At 40.5% G+C, this 19,143-nt stretch overlaps 1 protein-coding gene across 2 annotated transcripts in view; it reads right to left on the bottom strand.

The window, feature by feature from the left end:
• The window catches only part of TXLNB (taxilin beta), a 39,965-nt gene extending 35,070 nt beyond the window's left edge, over positions 1-4,895 (bottom strand). Inside the window, exon 1 of one of the 2 annotated variants that reach the window (XM_062572462.1) lies at positions 4,682-4,895. The gene's annotated coding sequence lies outside the window, so the exon portion shown is untranslated. Of the gene's footprint in view, positions 1-316; positions 360-4,681 lie in introns of those variants that run through there. The other variant, XM_062572463.1, reaches the window with a different exon arrangement.
• Positions 4,896-19,143: the final 14,248 nt, after the last annotated feature.

Here is a 19,143-nt window from a genome sequence, read left to right as displayed (position 1 = left end):
CAGTGTATGATGAGAGAGATGAAATTTATTGCAATATGTGACTCATGTATACTATTAAACTCTTAGCAGTCAAAGTGATGTTTGGAATTGCAGTGATGGCCATTACTAAGGCAATATATCTCAAAATTTCATTGTCTAGCTATCTGGGTGTGCCTACTGATGAGATAATCAGACATCTGTGTTTTATCATCTCTATCAGCTATTAATCGTGGGCCCATAGTTAAAAACTTTGAGTGTGGCTCAGGAGGTGCCTGTTGCCTGCAAGATGTTAGCCACAAAACCACACCCCTGCAGTCTTTCCATAGGTAAAACTCACCAACGTTAATGGCTTGTGCGGGTAGTTGGAGCTTGTCTCATGGACGCTGGCAGATGGATTTGATTCTTTATTTCCTGCTTTTGGCATAGTCACTATACTACTGCAAAGTGAGAATTCTATCAGTATGATTTAATGTCATAGTGAGTTTAATTTCTATTGAAAAATTAAACCCAACGTCTAATTTAGGTAAATAATTCCAGTTAGCATGAATGTTAAGCTACAGCTTGTGATCTTGGTTTAACTAGAGTTAATTGATTGCCAATTAATTCAAATTCAGTGTCATTATTGTAAATGCCAAACCAGAAGCTCCACAAAATGTGTGTTTATTTCTGACATGCTCAGACTAGTATTTACAATTGTATTCATTAATTCGAGCTAATTGGCAATTAGTTATCAATCAAGTAGAAAAGCCAAGATCACTGGTTCTTGTCTAGACAAACTCAGTGTCCATTTCAGAACAAAAGTTTCATAAAATATATCCCTAATAAATAGTTATTTTTGTAATATATTCATCACAGAAGGCAAATGGGATCAATAAATGCTCTATTTACATATATGAATTTCCCTTCTGCCTATCTCCCCATCATATTTTTAACAAGGGACAAGTTGACATGGTTCTTGCTGCCAGAATCTGAAGCGCCTCCGGCTCCTAGGAGTTCAGCTGGTTAAGCGAGGGAGTTTAGCTGGCAGAGTCCAAGGCCAGCACCGTCACTACTAAGAGCTGTTGTGAAGAAAGTTAGAAGCAAGGGCCTGCCCCTCCTTTCCCTTGGAGCTGCTTTTCAGCTTCACCATTGGCCCCGTCCATCACAGCTGGTAGTAGTGACGTCTGACCACAGTCTTGGACCTCCTTGACTCTGGCCCTGAGCTGGACCCACCAGTTTGGCTTCCCAGCTTGCCTTCATTGCTGTGGATGTGCTGGGTGATTGCCGGGTTGTGCCTGACCCTGATAACCATCTGCAGACCCCATCTGACCCCAACTTGTTGCTCCACATCCTCCCTCCTTGTTAGTGAGGCCCCTGGTCCTGCTGCCTGTGTTATCATGGTTGGTTTTCAGCTGCCCGTCCCTTGCAGAGCAGCTGGCCCTTGCTGCACTCAGACACTTTGCCTTGACTTCCTTTCCAAGTCCTAGTGGTAACACTCATGTATCGGCACAGGCTGGTTAAAATTTTCACTTAGTGACTCACTAAGTCTGCAGCTGCAAACACAAAATACAGTAAGCTCTAAATCAGCGGTGGCTATTGATTCGTATACAAACTGTGTTTCTCAGCAATAAATGGAACACATTGGTGAATTAAAGAGGAACTAGATGTTTTGAATCAAGGACACAATTTGTCTAAAAGATGGCCTATGAGGAAATATTTTCTAGTATAATCTATATAATTCCTGACTGGAAAGGAATTCATAGGAGTTCATAATTAGCCTCTGAAACCAGGGCAATTTACACCTGCTGATGTTTAGGCCAATGATCTGGAGTAGTAAGCAGAGGTGAGCCACAGAAAATATCCAAAGTGATGAACCTTTAATTCAAGGATGCTAACAGCTTGGATCATGCTGAAGTATTACACAGACAAGCAAATATTTTAATATTTTACTCTATTCACTTTTAGTCTAAATTTCAGTCAGAGATCTGACTACTGCTTTCAGCATAAACACAATGTCTGTTAAGGCTTCTGCATCTTGTTTTGTGTAACAGCTTTCATGATGTAACAGGATTTATATTTAGGTAGACAGAGCAGCCATTGTCTGCTAAAAACAACTCATTTACAGCCTTTGATATTGGAAAATTTTATTGCAATTGGCCCTAGTCCTCCTTTTGCTCCAGCCTGTTTAACCTTGATGTATGTTAGGAATTCTTCCTTATCAGGCCATAAAAAGCTTATGGTGCTAAACTCAGCAAGCCCCAAAGTACTTACATTAAATACTGTCTTAGACACAGTATTCTCTAAAAATTAGGTGACTGGGCATAGCAGGGGAATTCCTTAGTTCCTGGACTTCCAACAGACTGAGAGGAGGATGACGAGCTCAATTTCCACCATCTGCCTCTTGACTTCTGTGACTCCTGCTACAATTACTGTTGTCTCCAGGATCCTAAGCGTCCAGCGGGGCCTTAGTCTATTTTATGCAGTGAGGCAGGCGAATGATCTGTTAGCTGATTGTGCTTGAGTCCTGGATCTTGTCTACTGTGTTCCTACTGTGCTCACAAATCCTGATCTGCTCCATGGCCCTCAGATCAGTATCTTTCTTGGCCCTGTTTCTTGGATGGAAGCTTGATCCCAGACAGTTGTAGTTGTTTCCTATAGATATTCACTCCAGATGGTTAATAAAGTTTCATTTTCATTGGAAAATAGAGTTAATCCTATGGCAATGTGTTGTTCCTACATCAGCTATAGTCTTTTGAGTTTCAGCCCTCTCTACTTAAAACAGAGGTAGACTGAATTTCAAGCCCAGATCCCTGGTGTGTGTTCTACCTTGATTCCCAGCAGAATTTTGAAACTCTAATCCTGCCCTGTCACCAAGAAAGTTAGTTAGAACAAACCAGGCTACTATGCTGGACTCTAACGTGCAGTGGGGACAGAACTGCAAGTCACTGCAGAAAGGTGGTTTGGGAGTTGCTATTAAATGTGCTTCAGCTCTGGCTGCCGCAGCCCAGACAAGACAGGGCCTGTCTAGAGAAATGCTCCTCTCTCCCACTCGCCAGAGGTGGGAAACACCTCTGACAGCAAGAAGGTGCTCCTGCCTCCCCACAATGGGCCAGTGCCGGCTGGGGGAGTGCGGCCTCTCCATTCACTTCCTATCGCAGTTAAAATACCTGGCTTAAATCAGGAGAGCAGTGGAGCACCTTGGGATACAGGCAAAATCCAGTCTCTAATGGGAATTGATGGACACCCCTTGGAGGGTGATGCCTTTCTGCAGGAGTACTGCCTGGCCATGCCATCTCGCAGTCAGAGTGATGCTCAGGGCAACAGCAGTGAGTGGATCAGTCAAAGGGGCCAGAAGACACCGAAATGGGCTAAGCACATGGTGTAGCCAAAGCTGCAGTCAGAGAAAAAGTGTGCTGCTAAGTAGGGTCCGGTAACATGTTAAATTTGTTTGACTCTGATCATAACCCTTAACATTTCATGTTTACAGACACTTTGCATTTGCTGTGCTTTGAAGTCAGTCAGTACTTCTAAAGCGAAAGGTCAGGCAGCAAGAGTCAGAGCCTGATTTAGCAGAGCTGCCACAGCCATTCCTCTGCTGCTGGAAAAGTCATGCATGCAGCACGCCATGTCAGCCAGCCTCTCACGCTGCAAGAATGGACACTCTGCTGCCGTCACGGGAGACACTGTCTCAGCATGAACAAAGCACAGAATAAAATGGTCTCTTCTTAGCTCAGTTTTGTATATTATCGCAGTTTTGTTTATCTTTTTTTTTTGTTAAAAAAAGAGAAAGCTTCCCCTTCCTTCTCAAAAGAATTTCTTTATCCTTCCTTTCTTGCAGCTTGAACTTCTAGAGGGTTTACAAACTTGTCTATATTTAGTTCTTGCCTCCGCATGTATCCAGCAGAAAGACACATGGCACCTGCTCTGCAGCCAGAAGTTATTTTAAGCACTTCTAAACTGGGTAATGGTATTTAGCACTTTATGCTCAAAATTCACATACACACACACTCAAATTCTCTAAAACAAAGTGTTCCACAAAATTAGACCAGGCAGCATATGCTGATAAAACCTAAAGCATCACCTTGACATTACACCAGACCAAACTACAGCAAAACTTCAAAGAAGCAAATGTTAAATGCAGGAATGGCCTATGCTAGTGGAGCTCCAATTACGCTTCAGAAAAATGCATGTGCCCTGTTACAGCCTGGACAGTGTCCTATATATTACTTCAGAAAGCAGTGATAAAATCAGCTTTATTAATTACATGCCACAATTGAATAGCTTTAGAATTCATGCACAACTTTCTAGTACAAAAAAAGAACAAAGAAAGATTTGGAGGCTTCGTGGCACATTTTCTTACAGACATGGAACGAAACCAGATTCAGAGACTTTCAGGTGCCACTTGCCTCATGTCTTATGTGGCATCTGAGTCTCAACTATTTACTGCTGTGGAAAAACAGCCATGACCCCTATTCTCGCATAAAGGCAAGCTCTACCAAACCCAGCTTAAATGTTTTTAATCACTCTTTAGAGAAGCATTTCTCACTTTCACCAACGGCCTTAAATACTTGTCTGTTTTCTTTACACATGCCACAGGGTACTTAGGCTTTTAAGGCTATTCCTAGAAAACGTGGGCTGACAATCCCAAAGGGAAGCACTTAGATCAAAGCCATGTGCCATGCCAACAAGCAGTGACAGCAAGGAAGCTGTTCGTCAGACTTACCAGAGCAAGGAGAAGAGCTGAGTAGAGAAAAAAGGCAGGAAGCTCAGACAAGGGCACAACAGCAATAGGACACTTGTACTTTAATCCTGCTGCCGAGAGAAGAGGAACGGGAAGACCAAGTGAGGGGGGAAGGACGGAATGACACAGCAGGAGAAAAGCACTCCAGAGACTGAATGCAAGCTTTGCAGGAGACTGGCTCTGATAGGTGAGCAGAGAGGCTGCCTGCTAGTTGGCAGTGTGACCCAGCTATGTTGACTATTCCCTTCTCTGACAGAGATAGGATGAGCGATTAGAGATTCAGGTCCTTAGAAAAAAGAAAAAAAAGGAAGGATCCCTATGTAGCTGTTATCCTTGAAAGTTACGTCTTAATCCTTCAAGGACTTCATGGACTGTGCTGTGTGAAATCTGTCTGTATGGAGTATGGACTGGTCAAACACTTAATTCTTCTGTCTGCACCAAAAAAACCCCCTGAATGTCTTTCCAGGATGTGAGTACTGAGCTGTGTCTGCTCTTTGTAACCTGGATTTGGGCTGGATTTATTATGAACCAGATTGATCTGTGATCATAGACTCACAGGATGATTAGAGCTGGAAGGGTCCGCAGGAGGCTTTTAGTCCAGCCTCTTGCTCAAAGCAGGGTCAAGTATGAGCTCAGACTAGATTGCTAAGGGCTTGGCCTTTATAGTCTCGAAAATCTCCAAGGACAGAGACTGCACAACCTCTCTGGGCAACCTGTTTTCCCACCTGACTGTTCTCAGTGGCCTTTTGTCCTCCCACCTCACACCATTTTGGACTGCCTGGCTCTGTCTTCTTGATAAACTCCTCATATGTACTGAGGAGCAGTAGCTCCTGAAACCATTTCTTCTCCTAGCTGAACACTTTCCTCAGCCTGTCCTCATGGGGAAAGTGCCCCAACCTCTGGCCACCATGGTGCCCTTTGGTTGCTGCCGCTGAACAGCAGTGCTAAAGAGATGGCTGGCGTAATTGTCACTCTGAATCCAGTAGCCCTCAAATAAATGCTCTCATTGCTGCCAGAATAACCTCTCTGACCTACTTTCTGCATATTACTGTGCCAACTTACATTGTCCAGAAGTTGTCTATATAAGCAGCAGAGCACTCACCAGGTAGCTCAGTTGTATGCTGTTTCTCAGGGACCAGCATCTTCCTCTTGAGATATTAGATGGCCTAAAGACCCTCTGCTGTGCATTTCCTAGAGAGAAGGTACAGAAGAGTTTAATGTCAAATATGCAAATGAGTGAGAAGTGATAGGCAGGCACTGGAAATGGTGGCCAGTGAAGAAATGGAACTTTAGCTGCCTGCCACAAAAAAAAAAAAAAAAAAAAAAAAAAAAAAAAAAAAAAAAAAGGCAGTAAGGCTCAGAACAGGAATAGGAAGAAAAGAAAGTGTGTACTATAATGACTTGGAGTACACCCTCATGCTCACCAGTGTTACATGGCTCTAGAGGTTCCAGAAACACTTTGCAATTTATTTATGAGGGATATAAAAGAAAACAATACTGGATACCTCAGCATCAAGGAGTACTCTCTCAAGAAATACTCTATATATTACTAGCATCCCAGACTTTCCCTGGAGAGAACTAAAAGTCCTGCAATATTTGTGGAGATAGTGTATGAGTGGGGAAAAGAACACACACAGAAAGACTTTGGATGGTTTCTTACTAATAATTTGCGATTTCTAGTAATTTGTCTACTTGGAAAAGGCAGCTCATATTATCTGGGGATGCATGGGCATCCGGGCTTAAGGAAAAATCGTATCTCCATATCTTCGTATCTTTAGACACTCAGAGTGGCTTAGTAGTGCTCCTGAAGAAGTCACAGATTTAAGAATAACGAAGGAGCTTACAAGGTTGGAAACCTTGCTGAGAATCTTTTGGAAGGGGTTAGAAGCTTGCTGGACATGTTTTGAGAGGAGATAAAACTCTGAGGTTGTCTGTGATATGGCAGATTCAGTGAACAAAATACAATAGAAGATAAGAGTATTTGTGCAGGCTCCTTGTGCTTCTTCTATTTTGACTGGAGAATTCTCCTGCTCTTGTTCCTTGTTGATTTTTCTTTCTAAATAAAATCAGCTCCAGGGTTTGGGGGATCAAAACACACAAGTGATCTACCAAGGAGCTAAGCAACAGCTGAGCTGTGGTAGATACCTGAAGGATATTCTCCCTCCTCGGCAAACACGAGGTAAGGCACATTCATCTTCACCTTCTTTCACTTTGGTTGAAACTTGTATGTGTTCGTTCCTCATTGCAACAAGCTAACAGCCTGCACACAGACTGTTAGCACAGCTCAGATGGCATGCAATGATACACTGAGTGGTCATAAGTTTGGGACATCAGAGGGTACTGAAAACAGGAAATTAGTTGGGGTCATCATTAGAAAAATTAGCCATAAGAAATCCAGAGCTACATGTTCTGAATAGTTTCTAAAAATGCAAGTACAGAAAACAGTTTCTGATACAATAAGGAAAGGGCCAGATAAAATCAGCGTTCCTGATTATGTAGGTACTATATATGTGTAGCTACAGAAAATTAAGTGGAATCTGCTTCATTTTGGCCAAGAGAAGCCCGTGAATTGAAACAATCATCTAAAGAATGGGATAGGAAATGGAAACTGAGAAATTTAGAGTATGTGTTGAAACTGTCGTACGGTCAATTCACATACTGAAAACACTGGATATTCTGAATCTGCCTGCTGGGATGGTTACACCTGATGAGCTAAACCAGAGGAGTGAGCTTACTGAAAATGCTGACTGTGAAATCTGCATTGCTGTTGAGGTTTCTGGTTTTGGAATGCTTTGGGCATTTTATGTGCCTTTTTAGAGGAAGAGAAAGAAAATCTTTCTCTAATCCTCAGGAAAAAGAAGAAATGTATCTTCCCCAGATTAAAGTTAGACCTACTATTTTAGAGTTTCCTGCTAGAAGGTGGAATTTCTTTTCCAGCTGGGTTCTATGAGCTGGATTACAGATCCATAACCATATAAGCTTCTTTGTGCAGTCAGTTGGAACGTTGCATTGGAATTGCTTGTCTTCTAACCTGTTTCTGGATTACACATGGATAAAAGCAACCTAAACCTACTGAAGAAACAGGTTTCCTGAGGGAAAAAATCATTTAACCTGTAATTTTCTACCTATATTTATCATTTGCTCTATATGATATTCAATGCATTCAGCCTTACCATGTGGAAGGACAAGGTCCTCATTAAGTCATCACTATTCCAGCTTTTGTTTTTTTCGTCTTTTTTTTTGATGTATCTTTTCCTTTATTCCCCCAGGCCATCCCTCAACTGCAACACTCAGCTCCCACTTACTGATGCCTCCCCACACCCACCCCATTGCTAATGTCATTGGCACTGAAACTATTATCTGTGGGATTTTTGTGTGTGTGTGTGTGTCGTGGGAAGGTTTAAGTGAAAGACCTACAAGTTCAAGTTTACCTTCTCCCTCTAAGACTATCAAGGGCTTACAAAAATGCAAATTCTGTCTGCAGACAATATTGCTTTGGTTAAAGTCCATTAAAAAGCTTTTGACCTTTTTTTTGTCACCATGAGCAATTACAAGTCTTCATTTCTTTTTTTCTCCTAAATGAAGGCTTAATTTCTGCAGAAACCTAATATCTCTTGGAAGCCACACAGACAACTTTGGCCTGTTTCCACTCTCTTTACAGGAGGTGAAGAATCTATGGAGGGTCTCCTGCCTTGTGCATTTGTCCAGAAGAGCAGTCTGCACCCTTCTGAAGACAACGATAGATGCTCTACTCCAGGAGGCCTGAAGAACAAGAAAATCTGGAAGTAACCATTCCTAATCACATCATACACCTGAATATTGACTGCAGGGGACTCCCATGGCTTGGCATTTCAGTGCCAATTTTGCACCAATGAGAGTAATTTTTGGATTCTAGCAAGGAAACCTCTTTAAGAATCTGGAGGAGTTCATCATGGTTTTGCTACTGAACAGTTTTTGATTTATTTTTGTAAAGATATAAATCTTTCAAATTATACTGTAGCTAGGCAGAATCAATTGCTGTAATATTTCTACTTCTATTAATTGTATTGCAAATAAAATTGGTCCATTCTGTTTAAACACACACCATAATATAGTTATACCATAATACACTTCTATAATATACCACACTAACTTATACCATGATAAACTTATGTGTATTAGATATATAATGAAAGTATAACATATCTGAATATTTTTTTCCAGAAATAGCCTTCAAAAAGGTCTTAAGATGCAAGAGCACAGTGGTATGTAAGCAGCGGTCTAGAAGTCCGAAGCTTGCTGAGTCTGGTGGTGTTTGCCTGCTGTGTGCAGCTATAGCTGAACAAGTGTTGGGAGAGCCTGCAAGGTCCCGTGGCTAAGCTTGTCAAGACTGATCTCCACTGGGTTTAATTTACTTCTATAGAAATACTGTAAGCATCTGGACCAATCAGACATTTTGCATGGTGAGCTACTCAGGAATCATTTCTCTCTTGCTTAGTCCTGTGTCAAAAAAGAAAGTGAAAAATAACATATTTGCATTTATTTGCATACATAAACAAGGTGTTACAGACTGCATCAAATTTCTACAGATTTCCTAGTTCTAAATCAGTCTCAACAGTGTAGGGAGGTTATGATTTGCCTTCTAATAAGACCTCAAGGGTTTTTTATGACCTCAGGGGTTTCTCATATACGTAAGGTTTGCCAGGTTTTCTCTTCTACAATTCATAGATCCTGGCTAAAAAATGGCAGTTAACAGCACAGTCAGATTACCTGACATAGAAAATCCCAATAGATAATAGACTTAACTATTTTAAGCAAATAATTTAATTGTAAATCTACATCAGTAAGAATATAATTTCTGAATCTTAGCAAGGAAACCACTCTAAGAATCTGGTGGAATTCCCCATGGTTTGCTACTGAACAGTTTTTGATTTATTCTTGGAAAGATTCAAGTCTTTTGATACCTTAAGAGCAAGCAAAATCAATTATCAGGGTTTCAATTTTCTACAGGCAATTTCCACCAGTTCAGCTTGCCCAGGAGAAAAACTCTCTATAAATACTTTATGCTATATGCTATTTGAAGAATTTGGCAAACTGGTGAATAGCTTCATTTGAAAAATCACACATAAGGTAAAGGAATCCCCGGGGGTGAGGCATGCAGTCACACCTAAATGCATCTCTGTGCAGCCTGGAAACAGTCCTTCTCTGACGCAGATAGGTAATTTATTGGGAAGAAAAAGAGCAGTATTACCTGTTTTCAGTTAACCTGGTGCTTCAGTGACATTACTGCTGATTTACACCCTTATGAGCTAATGTAAAATCCAGTATGAAAATTCAAAAAGCTGCTGAATCCCAGGATAATTTCTCTTTTAGTCCAATTTTATTTAAAAGTGATGGCCCTCCAGCTAAGAACAACTTTCTATCAATAGACTATGTGAAGAGAGTTGGGCCAAGTCAAGCCTGGATGTTTTGTGTTCCTGCCAGGGGAAATCTCTGGGCCCAGTTCAGATGTAATCATGCTGTAAATTACATATCAAATGTAATTTGGAAGTAATTTAAATGCCAAGGGTACATTGGTCAAGGGGGAGTTGTAGAGAAAAAAAATAGCTATTCCAGTAGGATAATGTATACTGACTTGCTTATATAAAGCTATTTTTTCTTTCTCTCACCTTTTTCTAGCCCCTTCCATTTACTAATGATATTCACTTGCATTGACTTCATTATCAGCATGCAACATTTTTTAGATTGTTGCTAGAACCAGCTTGTAAAAATTAGAAATGGAAAAGACCTATTAAAGGCTCAGTCCTGCAGCTGCTCCATATGTGGAACTCCCACTGATTGCACAAGCAACACCTGCGAGTGGGCAGAACAGAGAATAAAGCAAATTAGGAATAGAAAGCCAGCTCTCTCAGCTGTATGGGCTGTACATGGGTTGTAAAGCACCTCATAACTGGAAACAAGCATCTTTCTCTAGAAACGACAAGGTCTAAATTCTGGTGACAATGATAAGTAAGCTGAGGGTGGAGGGTGCTGAGCAACACCAACATTATGACTAACCTATCTAAGGCTATAGGAGAGAAGAACAGAGACTGATATAATGGGAATGACATACATTGAGATAATATTTGAACAGAGTGTGTAAATGATAGGGACATTTGTACTGGAAGACAAAGATATGTAGAAAGAAAGGGAAAATAATAGACGCAATGATGGTGAATTAAGTTATAATGAAAACCTTTTTTTACAGGGCAGGATGGCTGATGAAATGTTAGTTCCGGAAGAACTAACAATGAATTGAGACCCAGCCAGTACAACTGTGTAATGTCTAAACTTGCTGATGGTGTAAACACCAATGACCTTTTAAAGATATGCATGGAAAGAGAATCACTGCATGAAGAATGTGAAAGGATGCAAAAAGTATATTGGCATTAACAGACTAACAGATCAAAACTGTGAAACAGCTTTAAGGGTACATGTAGTTAAGGGTTTTCTAGCTGTCTAGGCAGAATCACCTTCTCAAATATGCCACATCTGGGGAGCGAAATGAGTAAAGACAGAGGAAGAAAATAAAACCCAAAATGTGAAGGGATGAATAAAGAAAAGAAAATCAGACTGACTGACTTACTTTATTGAATTGAAAGACCAATATTATAAAGGTGACACCAATGTCAGTACTTTCCTTAGAATATAATAAATATTCATTTTTGTTATATAAAAGCTTATGCAAGTCATATTTATTATGAGAATTTAGATCATTGACTTCAATGGGAGTTTACAGATGTATATGTAAGATGTAGTCTTGGATGTCTTCAGATGCGCCTCCAAAACTCTACAGCTACGAATTTAAAAAGTTTTTTTCACCTCTAAATGCAGCACTCTAAAAGAGACTATGCTTTAGATTGCAGACTTTCTCAATAAACTTGCAACAGTTATGTAGACTGAACGCTCCCAAACCAGTTGAGTAGGGGAAATTGTTGCAGCAGGGAAAAATCAACTATTTAGTATCCCTCTTGGAATCAGTGAGAACAATTCTGTTTCACTCTGGTACTCTGAAACCATCAGCAACCATCTGTAATATTGTTTGTATTCCTATAATATTGGAAGACACATTACTAATTACTGTTTCCCTTATTATTTCCCCCTTTTCTTTGATGGTTAGTTACACTTTATAAGCCAAAAATGTATTTTACTACAAATCATGGTTTACTGGTTAAAATATTTCATCAAACTTTTAGAATTAAAAATGCAGCAAAAACGTTTATAACAGCGATTTCCAGTTGTGTAGTAGCTTGCATGCAAGGATCCAACCTTATCTATTAAGCAAGTTCAACATCAGGCAGCAACAAGCTAGAAAGCACACCATATTCATTATTTGCAAGGGTAAACTGAGGCAGTGCTCAATGTAATGCAGCTGGGAACAAGACTTGTTCAGATTATTTTCTACTTTTAACTGTGACATGCTTGCTTTAGACCCAAGGACTGGAAATAGAAACATACTTAGAGAGAAGGGGAGTTCTATCTCACAGAATTGTTGGGGAAAGCCTTTATTGCAAAGGGCTGTGAATTTCTGAGGATTCAGCTAGTCAGTTTGCTTGAAAATACTCTAAAAACTGCATTGTTTTGCACAGAGTAGGAGGGCTAAGTTAGGTAAATGATAGGACTAAGGGCTTAAGTGTTAGCCAGTATGACATACTCTTCCCTGTTCAAAAGAACTGTCCACAGAACATGACCATGGAAAACCAAACTTGGAAATTTACAGGAAATCTATGGGACCTAGAGCCATTTGAGGGGTTGTAATTATGACAGCTCATACAGGACCATGAAAAGAAAAACCTGTGGCTGTCATGTTGTCATTTCAGTAATTAATACATTATTACTCAGTATGTTTTCTTTTCTTTTTTTCTTATCATTTGGCCTCCTACCTTCCTTCCCTTATAACATAGTAAGTGTGTAAGTTTTCCAGGGCCAGGGCCACCTCTCTGTTGCAGGCTTTTACTGTACACTTCCATTCTCTGGTTGGGCCACTTTGTGTTACAACAACACAAAATAACCAGCCACTCACCCTCTTTAATATTATTAGCCTCTGTTTTTCAGTGAAGAGACTCTCTTAAAATTCTTAAACCATAAAGCTAGGCAAATTTTGAAAAAAAAAGGGGTGGTGGTGGTTAATAAATGGGGTTAATAAATGCATTTAGCTTTCTGCTCGTTCTAGCAACACCTCTTCTTCAAGTCTCAGTCATTTCAGAGCACTGAGAAAGACAAAATTGGCTGTAGTGGGTGAGAGAGTGAATCTTTAGCTCAGTAAATTTCTTACTAACCTGCCAGTCACCCTTAGCACTACACTGAAGAATATCCTTAGGGTAAGAAAGACATTTACCCAGAGCTATTTTTTTTACAGTTTTTCTGTTGGAAAGAGACTACAGCAGAGTATCCCTCTACTCTGGTAAGCTTCACACCAACCTTAGGACCTCTTTTATGCAATATAAGCAGCCTGCCAGTGACTAGCAGAAATAAGTGAAGGATTTCCCTTGTATTGGAGAATGAATTGTGGAACTTGAAAGTTCTCTCTCTGCCTACACAGGCTGTACAGAGTAGAGGAAAAAGTGCTTGTTGTGAGCTTTAGTCACTGGGAGATCATCTGGTAGAGTAGCAGGATAGTCACTGTAAGGTTGTAGGCTGTTTTACCAACCAGAGCCACCATGGAAAAAGAAAAAGATCCTTAGTCTTATCCTTCTTCCTCACCTATTTGCCAAACAAAAATAAAAAGGAAAAAGTCATTGGAGGGCATACGGAGCAATGAGTCCCCCAGAAACTTCCTGTGTGTCAACCAACAGCAAACAAAGAGAACATACAATTCCTTTAAATCTGACCTGTGCTCTCTTTCCTTTTATGTCATCAGCTAATGTTTGACTAGCTGGGTCCTTCTAATGCTTTATCAATGTCAAAGTCCTATTCTGCCGTTCTGTTCTTTCTTACAGACCTATAGGTCATTAGATTTTTTGTGGATCTTGAACCTTGAACAAAAAGTAGAAGAAGAGAGAAATGCAACGTTTTGGCATGATAATCCATCTCAGGTAACAAATGCTGAGGAGTCATGAATCCAGTAACTGCCTTTGTGTAAGCTGGCAACTTGCATTTCTAAAGGAAAGTATGAAACCTGCCCCGCTAATAGTGGATGCTTTACTGGCAGTCTGAATTGGTTGGAAGATGAAATATAATATACTACTATTTCTTCATTATTTAAGTAGAATAAACACAAAAAGGAAAATACCCATGTCCCTAAGATGTAACATGCATGAGTGAAGAGAACTCAGCCTGCATATACTTAAGTTTCCTTAAAAAGTAACATGCAATCTTCTCACAATGAAAGAGGCTTGCATAAGCCACTGACCAAAAGCAGTTTGGAGTTTTCAGGCTCTTCATTTTTGGGAATAAACATTTTAGGAAAATCAAATCTAGCAGAAAATATCTAACTGCTTTCCAGCTACATTCCTTTCCTCTTCAGTAATTACAGGTCACTTTCTACCATAGTGATGCAAAAAAAGAAAGCCAGGAAAGAAGATACTTTCAGGGTATTTTAGCTGATGCTGAGGGAAGAGGTCATCATAAAGTCCCACTAAAGCATTATTAGAATTATTATGACAATAATAAATAACAATATGCTAATGACCGAGGAAAACTTGGACTGGAAACATTGCAATCCATTCCTGATGCAACTACCATATTAAGAATATACTCAAATACATGTTATTATCTGTGAGTGAAGTTACCAAGGATCTTGAATTGGCACCTGGTCATCATAGTGACTGTGAATCCTGACCCATGTTAAATTATCATCATAACCCCAAATGTTAGGAGTTACAGAGGATGGTTGTTATCTGCACCTGTAGTGCTATGCTCATATGGTATTTTAACTTTTTCAGTTAGGGACTTTCCAAATTCTCAGGAAGGATTTACAAGATCTGTGTATGCTGGCTAAGCAATGAACAGTCCTGTTAAAATGGATAATACGTTATTAGGCGCTTTGACACTACTGGGGTGGCTTGAGGGAACATTGCAATAACTGGGTTAGACCTAGAATATGCAATGCTGTTTCAGCACTGAGTACTGCTTGCATTTCAAGGGGATCTCCAAGGGTACAGCAATCTGTGTAATTTATCAGTCAAGCCTTGATTTTTTTGCCTTAGACACCACTAGCCAAGCAGTTGTCTGGGTCAAAACTTCACCTGCAGCATCATCAATCTAGATTTTGGTGATGAAGGTTATCTGGGCAAATCACAGCAGACAAAATAATCTTAATTTCTATTAATATTCATAATTTGTAAATCAAGATCAGTGCCTTTTGAAAGCTAACCAAAAAAGAAACCAAAAAATCTGAGAATGCATTTCCTGGATGTGCCTTACACACATTTTTTTTTTTTTTTTGACATCCCTTATCTTCAGCAAGAGATGAGGACAGCATTTACGGCAAAGCTGTTACATATAGCAGGAACTACAGAGACCTAAAAGAGAAACAAAGAGGCAAAATATTCTCCTTTACTTCCTTAGTCTGAAATAATAATGGAGAGTTCAGCTCTGGAATTCAGAAGTGCTTCATTTGATGGGTTTCTGTAGAGCCAGTTTCCTCTTTTAAATAGACCCCCTGGCAATACTGCTGGGGTTAGGGGGAGGCAAAATAAAACAAAACAGAAAAAAGAAACCCAAGACAGTCCCTCAAATCTTGTAATAACTTTCTATGGGGAGGACTTCATTGCTTGTGGTATTTACAAGTAAACTAAACCAAGTCAAGAAGAATCCTTGGCTAGAGGTTGGGAAACTGTGTAAAGAGTCCCTCTGTGCACATTAATCTAATTTTTGTGATGGTATTGTGGAATGCTTGAAACACAAAAAATTAGGAAAAGGCTTCAGTCCATAAACATCTATCACTGTTCATTCTGACTACCTTTCATTTGGTTAAAATGTATATTATAAATCAATTTTAAAGGCTGCTCTTTTAAAGATTTTTCTCAAATCAATAAGAAATGCAGAGTTTCAGCTACACCTAGTGGACAAACTCGAAGTAGTACAGCTTTTCTGCAGCCATATGTATGTGTTTTTGTCTGTCATGTTAAATTACTCCAGCTCTGTTTCAATATATAAATTGAATTGCAACACCTTCAAGTAAGTTTCACAATTCAAAGAGCTCTTTAACAGAATCCACGTAGCTGTCTGTGCATTACTGTCTTTAATGTAAAATGTTGAATTAAAAGGTCTGGACAGAGGATCTCTTCTCAAAAGGCAAAAGTGTAAGAAAAAGAGGAAGAAGGCATGTGAAGTGCTCTGCTGGCTTGCAGCACAGCGCGCCAGGCTCTTCTGCAGCGGGTGCGTATAAGCGGACGAGGAGACGGGGCGAGGTGCCCGTCAGAGGTTGCTCTTGTCCTTATAGGGCAAAGTCACGCACAAGGTGCCTTGTGATAGATCAGCTGTTGCCCTCCCCTACAATGCTAGGGCATGTCTGCAATCCACCACCGCGCAGACTGAGTGTACATCCCAAAGGCAAACACACTACCGTCTCAAAACACTTGAAACGGCTTATTTTCATCCTGATTAAACTCAAGTGAGGACAAGAGAAAACACAAGGTCTCTGAGGCTTCTTGGCTACTGAAAAAGAACCTTGCCAGATGAGACAGAAATAGTGGATTAAAGGGGATTTAAGAGAGAGAAGGTGGTTTTTATAAGGAGGACTGAGTAAAGACTTCAAGTCCATGTTTTGGCTAAACCAGCTTTTAGTATGGTGACTGACTGAGAATGGGAACATTCCCTAGTTGGCTTGTGGCAGCAAGGACCTGGATCCCCCTCCATTCATCCTCCAGAGCAGAGCCGATGGGATACCTGATTATAGGCTTGGTCTGCTCCATTCAGCGGCAGTTTTGCCACTGACTTCAGCCAGAGAAAATGTAGCTCTATGTTGTAAATAATAGTCTGTGAAGAAGGTTAACATGTCATATTTTCTTGATTTCTGCATTTCTCTGGCCTACAATGTTATGTCCGTTCAGAAATGCAAAATCAAAAGGTAGTCCTCATCATTCCACAAGTGGCCACTTGCTTATATTTTGTGCATTAGGTCTGACTATTTTTCACACCTATCCCCTAAAACTCTCCCTAAAATTCTCCCTGTGATGATTGCAAATATTTTTTCCTGCAAATCTGCCTACCACTTAGAAATACTTCATATCCATCTCCATACCTGTGTCTGTACCTTGCTTTTCATCTCATCAGATCACATGCTAGCTTTAATGCAGCCTGCTGATAAGCAACCCAACATACTACCTATAAGAAGTAATACAAAATATAACTATTTAACTTCTCTATCATAGCAACTGTGTTCAGAGGCTTGGTTTAATTTTCCGTCTTCAGAAAATTCCAGGAATTCATTCCTGCCTTCAAGTATATATATTAAACTTTGTACAGAGTTGATGGACGACATATAACTGTACAAGCTTTGTAGACAGAGATAACATCAGTTATTAGACCAGCTAATGAAGTTGGAAAAAAAACAGAGAAGATTTTGAGCAACAAACCCTTAAACACATATCTGGACAAGCTGCAGTTCTCTGTGTTACCTTCTTTTGTATAGCAGCAGATAAGACTTTTTATAGACATCCATAAACTTCACACTCTCCTGTGCAATGCTAATATTAGCTAAGCAGGCTGCAATATAAATTTCATTGTGGAATTTTGGGGCTCTTTGTCAAAACTGCACATAAATAGGTGCACCTTCAGAATCTTATAGTGACAAGTATTTGTTAAATATTTAGATTCCATTTTGAAAAAATGCTGTGTACTCAGACTCCTAACTTAAGCCACAGTTTTATGATCTTAACAGTTCTGAAAGTTACTTTAATTTTAATTTATTAATGATAAAATAGGGACTATATTGCCAAAAGAATGCTCAAAGAGACAAAGTTAACAAAACATCCTGGTAAAAGGAAAAGATGAGAAAAGTGATTAGCATTTTAGAAAGTCTGATTATCTGGAAATCCTTTTGCTTATTTTTAATATGGTAAATATCTGTCTTCTTAAATCTCTTTCAGGCTTGTGATCAAATTGTCCATCTTTAATTTTTTAAGGGGGGAAAGACATAGCAGATGGACTGGGACTGAAATACCTGATCCATCTCTATTAAAAGCCTGGTGCTGCAAACGTCTTCCTAAAATGAAGCAAAGAGAATAGCAGAGACCATACAGTGTCTCGTCTGTTCAGTCATTTGATGTATTTTGCTATTGTTACAGCTACTGAGACTCAGCTTTATCTCGTGCGTGAGCACAATAACGGCACCATATTGAAATGTGCAAATACATTTTCAGGAACTATGTAAAACACCTCCTCTGTACTGACAAAATGATGCACTCGGAATACATGAACACCGGAGAAAATGCTGCTGCCTTGGCTTCCAAATTCCTTTGATTCCTAATCTAAGTTTTATTGCACAGGGAGTCTTATCTGACAAATATATCTACCTGAATATCTAAATAAATACTTTGTCTTGTCATTTAAATGACCCTTGTCAATGTTACTTAGTCCTTGCTCACATGCCTATCCCTATGAGTGATGATACAGAAATAGATCAGGTTAAGGTTGGTGTGTGTTAGCCTAGATCCGTAACACAGACATTTCTTACTCCTGCCTGTGGTGGTCCCTCAGTGAATATATTGGAGGAAATGAAGGCTTCAGAAAAGACAGTGTAAGGTCATGGATAAGAACTAATTTTTTAACATCATTTTCCTCCCCTCCATACCTCAGATATGCAGAGGTTTCTAATGCAAAAGGGGTATCGGTCCTTTTGGTACCAGCTTACCCATTAACTCCCACTGAGCAGCACAGCCAGGAGAGAGTGGCGGCTGGAGACCAGCAGAGACAGGATGGCTCCTGCAGCAAGATGTTGCCAGAGAAGCTAACCATGCCCTGAAGACTTATTATGTATCATGACGTGAATCCACTGACATATGTCATACATCGCCCTCGGCCAACCACCGATGATCCACAGGGCTTCAGCATCCAGATTCCCTTACAGATCTGCCTTGTGGAAAACATCTCCCGGGAAAAAAAAGGAACAAAAAAGAAACAAACAAAAAAAGGGAACTTTTGCAAATCCAGATGTTGGAATTTTCCAATTCCTCTAGCAAAACAAGATAAGCAGGGGATAATCCCAGTTTATATAACATTTTTTTAAATAAAACCGGAGACCAGCAGAAGTGTTCTCGCGAGGTCCGCTCCCCCAAACCCTCACGAGACCCTTGGGCAGGCGCGGCGGGCCCGCAGCAGCCGCACGCACCCCGCGGCGGGCGCGGGGAGCGGGCGGGCGGCGGCGGTAGCGGCGCGCGGAGGCGCCACACGGGGGCGCCGTGGCGCCGCGCCGCGCAGGTGCCCGCGGAGCCGGCGGCGCGGCCCGAGCGGCGGCCGCGGGGCCGCGGTGCAGGCCCGCG

Source organism: Rhea pennata, chromosome 3 (genome assembly GCF_028389875.1).
Source record: "Rhea pennata isolate bPtePen1 chromosome 3, bPtePen1.pri, whole genome shotgun sequence".
In the NCBI taxonomy this organism is placed as follows: domain Eukaryota; kingdom Metazoa; phylum Chordata; class Aves; order Rheiformes; family Rheidae; genus Rhea; species Rhea pennata.
The sequence above is the reverse complement of the archived record's forward strand: the minus strand, read 5'-3'. Positions and strand labels throughout refer to the sequence as shown.